The sequence below is a fragment of the Malus sylvestris genome, chromosome 6 (genome assembly GCF_916048215.2).
Source record: "Malus sylvestris chromosome 6, drMalSylv7.2, whole genome shotgun sequence".
Classification (NCBI taxonomy): Eukaryota; Viridiplantae; Streptophyta; class Magnoliopsida; order Rosales; family Rosaceae; genus Malus; species Malus sylvestris.
Genome location: NC_062265.1, coordinates 20,896,521 through 20,905,927, shown reverse-complemented (window position 1 = coordinate 20,905,927; position 9,407 = coordinate 20,896,521). Strand labels below are relative to the sequence as shown.

The 9,407-nt window shown below is 38.0% G+C and overlaps 1 long non-coding RNA gene and 1 other non-coding gene across 2 annotated transcripts; both read right to left on the bottom strand.

The window, feature by feature from the left end:
• Window positions 1-2,430: 2,430 nt before the first annotated feature.
• LOC126627558 (small nucleolar RNA R71) lies at window positions 2,431-2,535 on the bottom strand. Its single transcript, XR_007625051.1, has one exon. It is a non-coding gene; the product is annotated as a small nucleolar RNA R71 (small nucleolar RNA).
• A 2,450-nt stretch (window positions 2,536-4,985) lies between these two features.
• Window positions 4,986-6,071, bottom strand: LOC126627451 (uncharacterized). Its single transcript, XR_007625023.1, has 5 exons — window positions 5,970-6,071; window positions 5,768-5,871; window positions 5,578-5,673; window positions 5,392-5,486; window positions 4,986-5,278 (listed from the first exon to the last, which is right to left on the bottom strand). It is a non-coding gene; the product is annotated as an uncharacterized LOC126627451 (long non-coding RNA).
• Window positions 6,072-9,407: the final 3,336 nt, after the last annotated feature.

The window sequence follows — 9,407 nt, the reverse complement described above, 5'->3', positions numbered from 1 at the left end:
CAACGAAACAAAGCTCAGAAACTGCAAACTTAAGATCTTGAATCTGAGGTATGTAACATCCAATCTCCTTCTCTGCACTTTCATGCTTAACTTGGATCGCGTCAAGCCTAGTCTTCAAGTCAACGATCTTTTGGCGAGCGGTCTCAAGCTGCAAAGGAGTGGGGGCAGACATATGAGACCCCTTCAAAGCAACAAGCTCAGAATCTGCCATAGTATTTGCCATCTCCTTAGCAGCCTTGCTATATCTGCATCATAGCAAGCAGAGCAGTTGATGAGTAGATTTTATATCATATATTTTACCCTAATCTTAGTATATTTTGGTTAATATTTTGGAAGAATTTTGATACTTTGAATTGTATTTTCAATATAGGACTTTCGACTTCCTCTGGAGCAAAACAGGATCAAATGGACGAATTTTGGAGTAATTCTAGTTGGAGGACGTTCGTGAGTCACTTAGCTTGATCGTATCAAAATTTGGGATTTTTCCACCACGCGGTTATTTTCTGGCGATGAAATAAAGAAGCAGTGCGCAGTGCTGGAAATTGACGTTTTTGGGCTTAAATGACGTTTTTGGAGCCCAAGATGACCTCGGATGGGTTCGTGGCCTTCTGGAAAAGTGTTCAGAATATTCCAAACATCAAATCCAGCTATATTGGGCCAGTTTTGGAGCAGCTTATGGGCCAAAACGTGGCTGTTCAGATTTTAGACGAATTTTACTATTTTTATTTAGGGTTTTTATTAATTTTAGTTTGCTAGGGTTTGTGTGGTGGCTTAGCAAATATATTGCTTAGCCGTCTACAGTTTTAGGGTACACTTTATTTTATGCAATATTGGAGACAGAGAGAAGTGCTAGGGTTTTGAAGATTTTCTACTTGAAGGTGTTTTCAATCCTTTTCTTAATAGATATTTCTATGATTTCAATTATGAATATGCGGAACTAATTTCTTTTGCTAGGGCGAAGCCTTGAGCCTTAGCATGAATATGTGATTTTTATTTAATTGCTTATGATTGATTGCATGCGTACTTTGAATTGTTAATCACCGGGATAAAAACTATCTAATTGTCGTAATGCCTGATCACCATTAGGATCTTTAGAAAAGTAATTTGATGCAATTTTGGTCGGAAGGTTCCCTGAGATTGACGCTGGCTTCTTGTGATTAATAATTGTAATTTCACTTAGGATGAATATCACGTCTTAAGGATTGCATGGTTTTTCAAAGGATTTTCATAAAGCATAATGAGTCTTTCATGTTCATATTTGATCCGAACGTCCGGACGGGTTGCATGTTAGATATACATTCTATGTTGGAGGTTCCAAGTAGAATATGAATTAGGAAAATCTAACCTTTAAAGTAGCATGTGTAGATCATAAATAATTGGTAAAAATTCATAGGATTGTTAGGTGATGGTGGATCCCTAGTGCTTTCTTAATTTGATTCTCACAAAACTGTTTTATTTTCTCTCTAGCTCTAATATTGCAGATTGTCTTATCATTAATAGTTAAATTTGTTTTTAATTTAAGTAGGTTATAAAATCAATCATCTAAATTTCTACTTTACAATCATTAATTGGAATCTGATTTGTTTTGAATTATTTAATAATCCCTGTGGAGAATGACCTTGCGAGATCCGTTTATACTACAATAACCTTGTGATTCTTGCAAGTAAAATAGGAGGTTTTTATCGTATTCACATAAGTAGTAAAAATCCTATCAAGAAAATGGCGCCGTTGCCGGGGATTATTTAAAATAATCCCTACGAATCAGATTTTCAATTAGTTATTGCTGTTTATACATATAAAAATATAAAAAAAATATTTAATTTTCCTTTTCATTTTATTTGTACAGATTACAACAGTACAACAGTACAGATTTCAGAAATCTGTGCAAGGTCAGCACCCGTTCAACAGTGCAGAAATTGATTCCACTTGATCCAGAATTTGAGCAGCATTTAAGGAGGAAACGCAGAGAGCAAAATTTGCAGCGGGTTCGTCCTCTGCAGGAGAGGTTTCTGAAATCAGTCTTTGACCTGCACAACAAAGAAAAAATGGCGTTTGTAATTCCAGAGGCAGGTCTGCCCCTGGGTGATTCACTGACAGCCCATACAACAAATATACCCAGTTGCATTACATATCCGGCAGTGAAGGAAGGGACAACATTTGAAATAAAACAGCACATGTTGAATATTCTACCTACGTTTCATGGGTTATCATCTGATGATCCTAACATGCATATTGCAGAATTTTTAATGGGGTGCAAAAACATTTTGGTGAGGGGATTTTCAGCCGAATCTATTAAGTTGCGGTTGTTTCCATACACTAAAAGATCAGGCACGGAGATGGCTCCTCACACTCCCATCTGCAAGCATTACAACTTGGGCCCAACTCAGTGAAAATTTTCTAAACAAGTATTATCCGGCTTCTAAGACTCTTGACATGAGAACTCAGATTTTATCTTTTGCCCAAAAACCAAACGAAGAGTTTCACGAGGCATGGGAGCGGTTTAAAGAGATGATTACAAAATGTCCACATTCGGGTATTAACACTACTGATCAAATGCATATATTTTTCAGAGGTTTGAATATGACTACAAAAACTCTTGTCAACGCTTCATGCGGAGGTTCGTACAAAGATAAAAACGCACAAGAGGCTTGTTTGTTATTTGAAAAAATGGCAGCAGATACTCAGCAGTGGGCAGTTGAGCAGCCACAATCTAGGTCTGTTTTTGAGATGTCAAATGGTTCTCCATATGTTACAGCATAAATTGAAAAAATGGAGACAAGGCTTGACGCAAAATTTGACATGTTATTACAGAGAATGCCAGGTTCTCAGGTTGCTGCACAGCAGCCTTTACAAGCTGCCTGCAGCATTTGCAGCTTGACAAATCATGATTTTTTGAGCTGTCCACATAAAGATGCTTATCCGAAGTTTACAGCAGAGCAGGTTAATTCATTTAATAATTTTCCACGTCCCAGATATGACTCGTATTCTAATTTCTACAACCCAGGTTGGAGAGATCATCCTAATCTAAGGTGGGACAAGGAACAGCACACTAGGCCTCAATTTCAACAGCAGGTACAGCAACCTGCTGCACCTAAGGCTGCTTGGGAGGTTGCAATTGAAAAATTGCCAAATACTACCACTCAAGAAATTCAAAATCTACATGCAGCAGTGAAAAACATGGAAAAACAAATGGGGCAGATTGCTTTACAGGTTTCAGAAAGAGCTCCGAGTACATTTCCTAGTCAAACAGTACCTAATCCAAGAGGACGAGAAGAATGCAATGCTATACGGACTCTACGGTCTGGCAAAAGTTACAACAACAAACATGAAAATTCTGTTGGGAATTCACGGGCAGCAGAACTACCCCAAACTAAATCTGCAATTTTTGCAGATTCTGAAATTTCTGCAGATTCTGGGCAGTCCAAAGACAGATCAGAAAATACTGCAGACGCTTCCACAAAAACTGCAGAACGTGTTTACGAGCCCCCTATGCCTTATCCAGAAAGGTTGAGACCTAAAGCTAAAGATCAACAGATAACAGATTTTATGAAAACTTTGGCTAAAGTTCAAATTAATATGCCGTTAATTGATGCCATCAAGAACATTCCGTCTTATGCCAAGTTTTTTAAGGATGTTTGCACAAAGAAAAAGAAGCTTGTTGATTTTGAGAAAGTGATTCTTACAGAACAATGCAGTGCGGTCTTATTACATAAATTGCCTCCAAAGAAAAAAGATCCAGGGAGTTTTACTATCTCTTGCACCATTGGAAATTGTGATTTTAGTAGTGCTTTAATTGATTTAGGTGCTAGTGTAAACTTAATGCCATATTCTGTTTTCAAACGTTTAGGTGAAGGGGAGCTGAAGCCAACCTCTAGTATTATTCAATTGGCTGACCGTTCAATTACCTACCCTAGAGGAGTCATTGAAGATGTTATTGTGAAGGTTGACAATTTATATTTACCGGCTGATTTTATGGTGTTGGACATGGATGAGGATTTGACAACGCCCATTATTTTGGGCCGCCCATTTCTGGCAACAGCCCGGACTCTTATTGACGTTGAAGCCGGAACATTAACATTCCGGGTTGAAGATCAAACTGTTGTTTTCAAGTTGTTTGAAGCAAGCATACATTCAGGTGACAAGCAAGAATGCATGCGTGTTGATGCACTGGATGGTTTACCAAGTGCCAAGTTTATGAACAGATCATCAACTGACCATCTGTCCATAAAGCCCCCGAATTTAACTCGTGATTGTTCAAGTCCTAAACCACAGCAGCAAAGGGTGATACATGAAGACCAGCCAATTGACACTATGAAAAAACATGAAAATTTGCCAAGCAGCCCAAATTTTAAGAAAATACAGCTTGGTAAAAAAGTGTGGTTATTAAGTTCAAATTTCAAGTCATTTCCAGGGAAACAAGAGTCTCGATGGAAAGGCCATTTTCTGGTTACAAAAGTTTTTCAGAATGGTAATGTGGACATTAAGGCTAAGGGCACAGATTTCTCATTGAAGGTGACCAAACATCAACTAAAACCATGCATAGAGAAATTTGGTGTAGGCGAGTCTTTGACTCTGAAGGCACCAGTGATCTAGCCACCGGACTTCCGCAACGTCTAGCTACAGACTTAAAACAAAAGCGCTAATTGGGAGGCAACCCAATTTTCTAAACTCTTTCCTAATTTTAATTTTCGTTTAATTTTCTATTTAATATAAAAAAAATATTAGTGAAAAAAAAAAGATAAAAATTGAAGAAAAAAAGATTTAGAAAAATAGAAAATTGCAAGTTGATTTTGTTTACCCAGTTTATTTGATTTTATTTTAATTTTTTTTTTTACGCATATTGGTTAATTGCAGGTTGCGAACGTGAAAAATAAAGAGCGTCCTATGCTGGAATCCTGCACCCAGCAGCAAGTCTAACGTTCACATCAACCACATCTACACTATGCTGGAAATTTAAAGCAGTCAACATAAAAAAAGCCATACACATGCAAGTTTGGGGGTGATTGTTGCAGATCCAGCACATAAACAGACTTTAGAGCAGTTAATTTCTGCAGCTCAGTTTTGCGATGTATGGAGGAAGCACAATTAAATCACAGATCCATACACCACAAAACTGAATACATATATTATTACCAGATCTACAACAACTACACTTGCAGGGATTCGAATTTTACCTCCCAGATGCATCGATCTGGGTCATGCGGCCTGTGCTGTTTTCCTCCGTTGCTCATGTGTGTTTACTTCTGTGTCCTTGGCTCTATCATGGATCCATATACCCCTACATAAAGACCAACAATATGAGTACATACAGGTTACATATGGCATTCTAATGAACTGTTGTTGAACTTGTAAATGTTGAGCTTAGCAAAAGCAGACGAACGAGATCTGTACCTATATGACATACAGAGGCCGCGACAGTTGCTGTTGATTTTGCTTTATGGGACTATTAGACCGGCAGTTTAAGCTTGTTTTCTCACGGGTGTATGCTGGATTTAAGTGTTATTTTTCAGTCACAGTAGGGGTTATTTTTCAAGTATCAGATCATAGTCCATCAATAAAAAGGGTTACGGGTTTTACCTCAACATTTGCAGATCCTTGGTTGAGCTGAGCTGCTGACTCCGGGGGTGTTCTTGTGTTGTTGTCTCGGATTTGAAACCATTAGGGCTCTCCACACTGTTAAAACCACATGCAGGTGTTAGTGTTTGTTCCAGATCTCTCCAACAAATAAATTGGACACTGCAACCACAAGATTGGAGGATGATTTTACCTTTGGGTTTCCGTTTTTTCGATTTTCCACCACGGTGGGGTACTCACGGCGGTGTGTTGTTGTTGGGTTATGGACGGCTACGGATGCATCAATCTGCGAGGAAACTGAGACATACACAGAACAATCAAATGCATCAGTCACAAACATTTTCATGTTACTCTTGGTGATGAAGTTAGCAGAAATGGCATGGCTTAGTTTTTACCTGCAAAGGGAGGATTTTTTTTTTTAGACGAACTATTTTAGATCTGCCCGTTTGGGTATCAGTGTTGAAGACCAGAGCACTATTATAGAGGAATCAGACATGTTGGGAAAGTAAATTTTAGTTTTTATTTATTTATTAGTGTGTCAGTTTAAAAATTTTCATTCTTGTTAAGTTAATATTCGTAGATTATTTTAAATGTTAGAACAAATGGACATAGTGAAGATTAATCCCACAATAGAGTCTTTTCTATTTATCGTTGCCTAGACACTAATTCATGAATTATACTTTGAACTTTGCACATCACACCAACATGGTTTGTGGGGAGTAAGATTGAAACACTTGCTTTTAGTCTAAGTTTATTTTTAATTTTTGTTTTAAGTAAAGTCAGTTATTATTGTGAATAAAGTAATAATTGTTTCACTCGAGGTTTTGCCTAGTAACCGGGCCAGTCCTGCCTAATCAGCAGTGATTCTCGCGTCAAACGATAGAGTTTTGGCATGGGGCATGGTGGTTAGTTGGTTTCGTAGCCTTTTCAGCTCAGGTTAATAAGTCCTTAGGGGTGTTCTACACCTAGTGCCCTAAAGCCCTAGTGGTTTGGGAGTCATTGACCTAAAGCTCGCTACATGGGTTGGATTGAAAGCTTAAGTGAACCGACATTGCACGACCACTACTGTTACTGAAAAAAAAAATGTTATATATGAAGAAAAAAAAAAGACAAAAAAAAGTGAAAAAGAAAAAATAAGAAAAAGAAAGAGAGTTATATTTAAAGTTACTATGTGTGAAATAAAGAATGACGAGAGGTAAGGGTTTTAGTCGAGTCTCCTTAATTATGTTGGTTCACTTTACACCAAAGGAAGTTTGTGAATTCTTTTCTAATTGATTCTAAATGGCTTAGACTCTGTGGTAGGATTGGTTGGAACTTTTGAAAAGATGTTCTAGTTTTTGAAATTTTCTATGGATTGCAACTTTGAAGGTGAAAATTTTTGTCAGTTAAATTGAGCTAGTTGTCTTGTTTGTTAAGTTTTTATTTTTGTTGAGTCTTGTTTTGCTTGAGGACAAGCAAAAAGCTAAGTTTGGGGGTATTTGATGAGTAGATTTTATATCATATATTTTACCCTAATCTTAGTATATTTTGGTTAATATTTTGGAAGAATTTTGATACTTTGAATTGTATTTTCAATATAGGACTTTCGACTTCCTCTGGAGCAAAACAGGATCAAATGGACGAATTTTGGAGTAATTCCAGTTGGAGGACGTTCGTGAGTCACTTAGCTTGATCGTATCAAAATTTGGGATTTTTCCACCAAGCGGTTATTTTCTGGCGATGAAATAAAGAAGCAGTGCGCAGTGCTGGAAATTGACGTTTTTGGGCTTAAATGACGTTTTTGGAGCCCAAGATGACCTCGGATGGGTTCGTGGCCTTCTGGAAAAGTGTTCAGAATATTCCAAACATCAAATCCAGCTATATTGGGCCAGTTTTGGAGCAGCTTATGGGCCAAAACGTGGCTGTTCAGATTTTAGACGAATTTTATTATTTTTATTTAGGGTTTTTATTAATTTTAGTTTGCTAGGGTTTGTGTGGTGGCTTAGCAAATATATTGCTTAGCCGTCTACAGTTTTAGGGTACACTTTATTTTATGCAATATTGGAGACAGAGAGAAGTGCTAGGGTTTTGAAGATTTTCTACTTGAAGGTGTTTTCAATCCTTTTCTTAATAGATATTTCTATGATTTCAATTATGAATATGCGGAACTAATTTCTTTTGCTAGGGCGAAGCCTTGAGCCTTAGCATGAATATGTGATTTTTATTTAATTGCTTATGATTGATTGCATGCGTACTTTGAATTGTTAATCACCGGGATAAAAACTATCTAATTGTCGTAATGCCTGATCACCATTAGGATCTTTAGAAAAGTAATTTGATGCAATTTTGGTCGGAATGTTCCCTGAGATTGACGCTGGCTTCTTGTGATTAATAATTGTAATTTCACTTAGGATGAATATCACGTCTTAAGGATTGCATGGTTTTTCAAAGGATTTTCATAAAGCATAATGAGTCTTTCATGTTCATATTTGATCCGAACGTCCGGACGGGTTGCATGTTAGATATACATTCTATGTTGGAGGTTCCAAGTAGAATATGAATTAGGAAAATCTAACCTTTAAAGTAGCATGTGTAGATCATAAGTAATTGGTAAAAATTCATAGGATTGTTAGGTGATGGTGGATCCCTAGTGCTTTCTTAATTTGATTCTCACAAAACTGTTTTATTTTCTCTCTAGCTCTAATATTGCAGATTGTCTTATCATTAATAGTTAAATTTGTTTTTAATTTAAGTAGGTTATAAAATCAATCATCTAAATTTCTACTTTACAATCATTAATTGGATCTGATTTGTTTCGAATTATTTAATAATCCCTGTGGAGAATGACCTTACGAGATTCGTTTATACTACAATAACCTTGTGATTCTTGCAAGTAAAATAGGAGGTTTTTATCGTATTCACATAAATAGTAAAAATCCTATCAGCAGTCCTTCTATAATTGGGTCGTATACTTCGTAAACGAGCTTGGGCAAACACCTTTATGACGCCATCAACAAACTTGGCACAAGCGTCCATGTTTTCAAGAGATCTGGTTTCAAAAGCACATAGATCTCAGCAGCCCCTCCAGAAGCAGGCTTAGTGGATTTCTCACAGCTGCCTACGCGAGCAGTCTCCTCATTCCCAGCAGGCGAATTAGTCTCAGCAGCATAAGGAATGGGCCTTAGCGCCACTTTAGCAGCAGAGTCCACCTTATCACTCTTCATAATAGCAAGCCTCTCCAAAGGTGAACCAGACTTTGCTCCCAATGGACGTCTTGGTACAAAATTCAGCACTAGGGCCAATGGACGTCTTGGTACAAAATTCAGCACTAGGGGCATGAAAGAACCTTTATGTTGAACAATCCTATCAGCAATCGTACTAGCCATTCTTGACATGGCAGGCGCCACATGCTCAGATCTAGCAGCCTCATTTTTCATCCTTTTGGAAAAAGTCAAGTCAATCACAAGCCTAGAGGCAGTCGGCGAACCCGCACGAGCGAAAAAAGTCTTTGGTTTTTTCTCAACCGGCATCTTTTGAGCAGGCAGGGAAGATCCATTTTCCCACCTACACTTGCAGCAAGATCCACAACAATGATTGGATGATCCAATGCATCCGCCTTGATCCTATTCACCTCTTTTTTCAGGAGCAGGCCACCTTTCTCTTAGTGAAGAGGACTAAGCAGCCAACGACATTCATGGTACTCAACAGAGGAGCTCAACCCAGCATTCCAGCAGGCAGGAGGCCTGCATGCCCAACATTCCAGCAGCCCATAAGGCCCGCGACCTCCTCATTTCTCTCAATCCTCGACCTAGCCCGTGTTAGATCCAAGAGCCCAAAGGAAACGAGACTTGCGA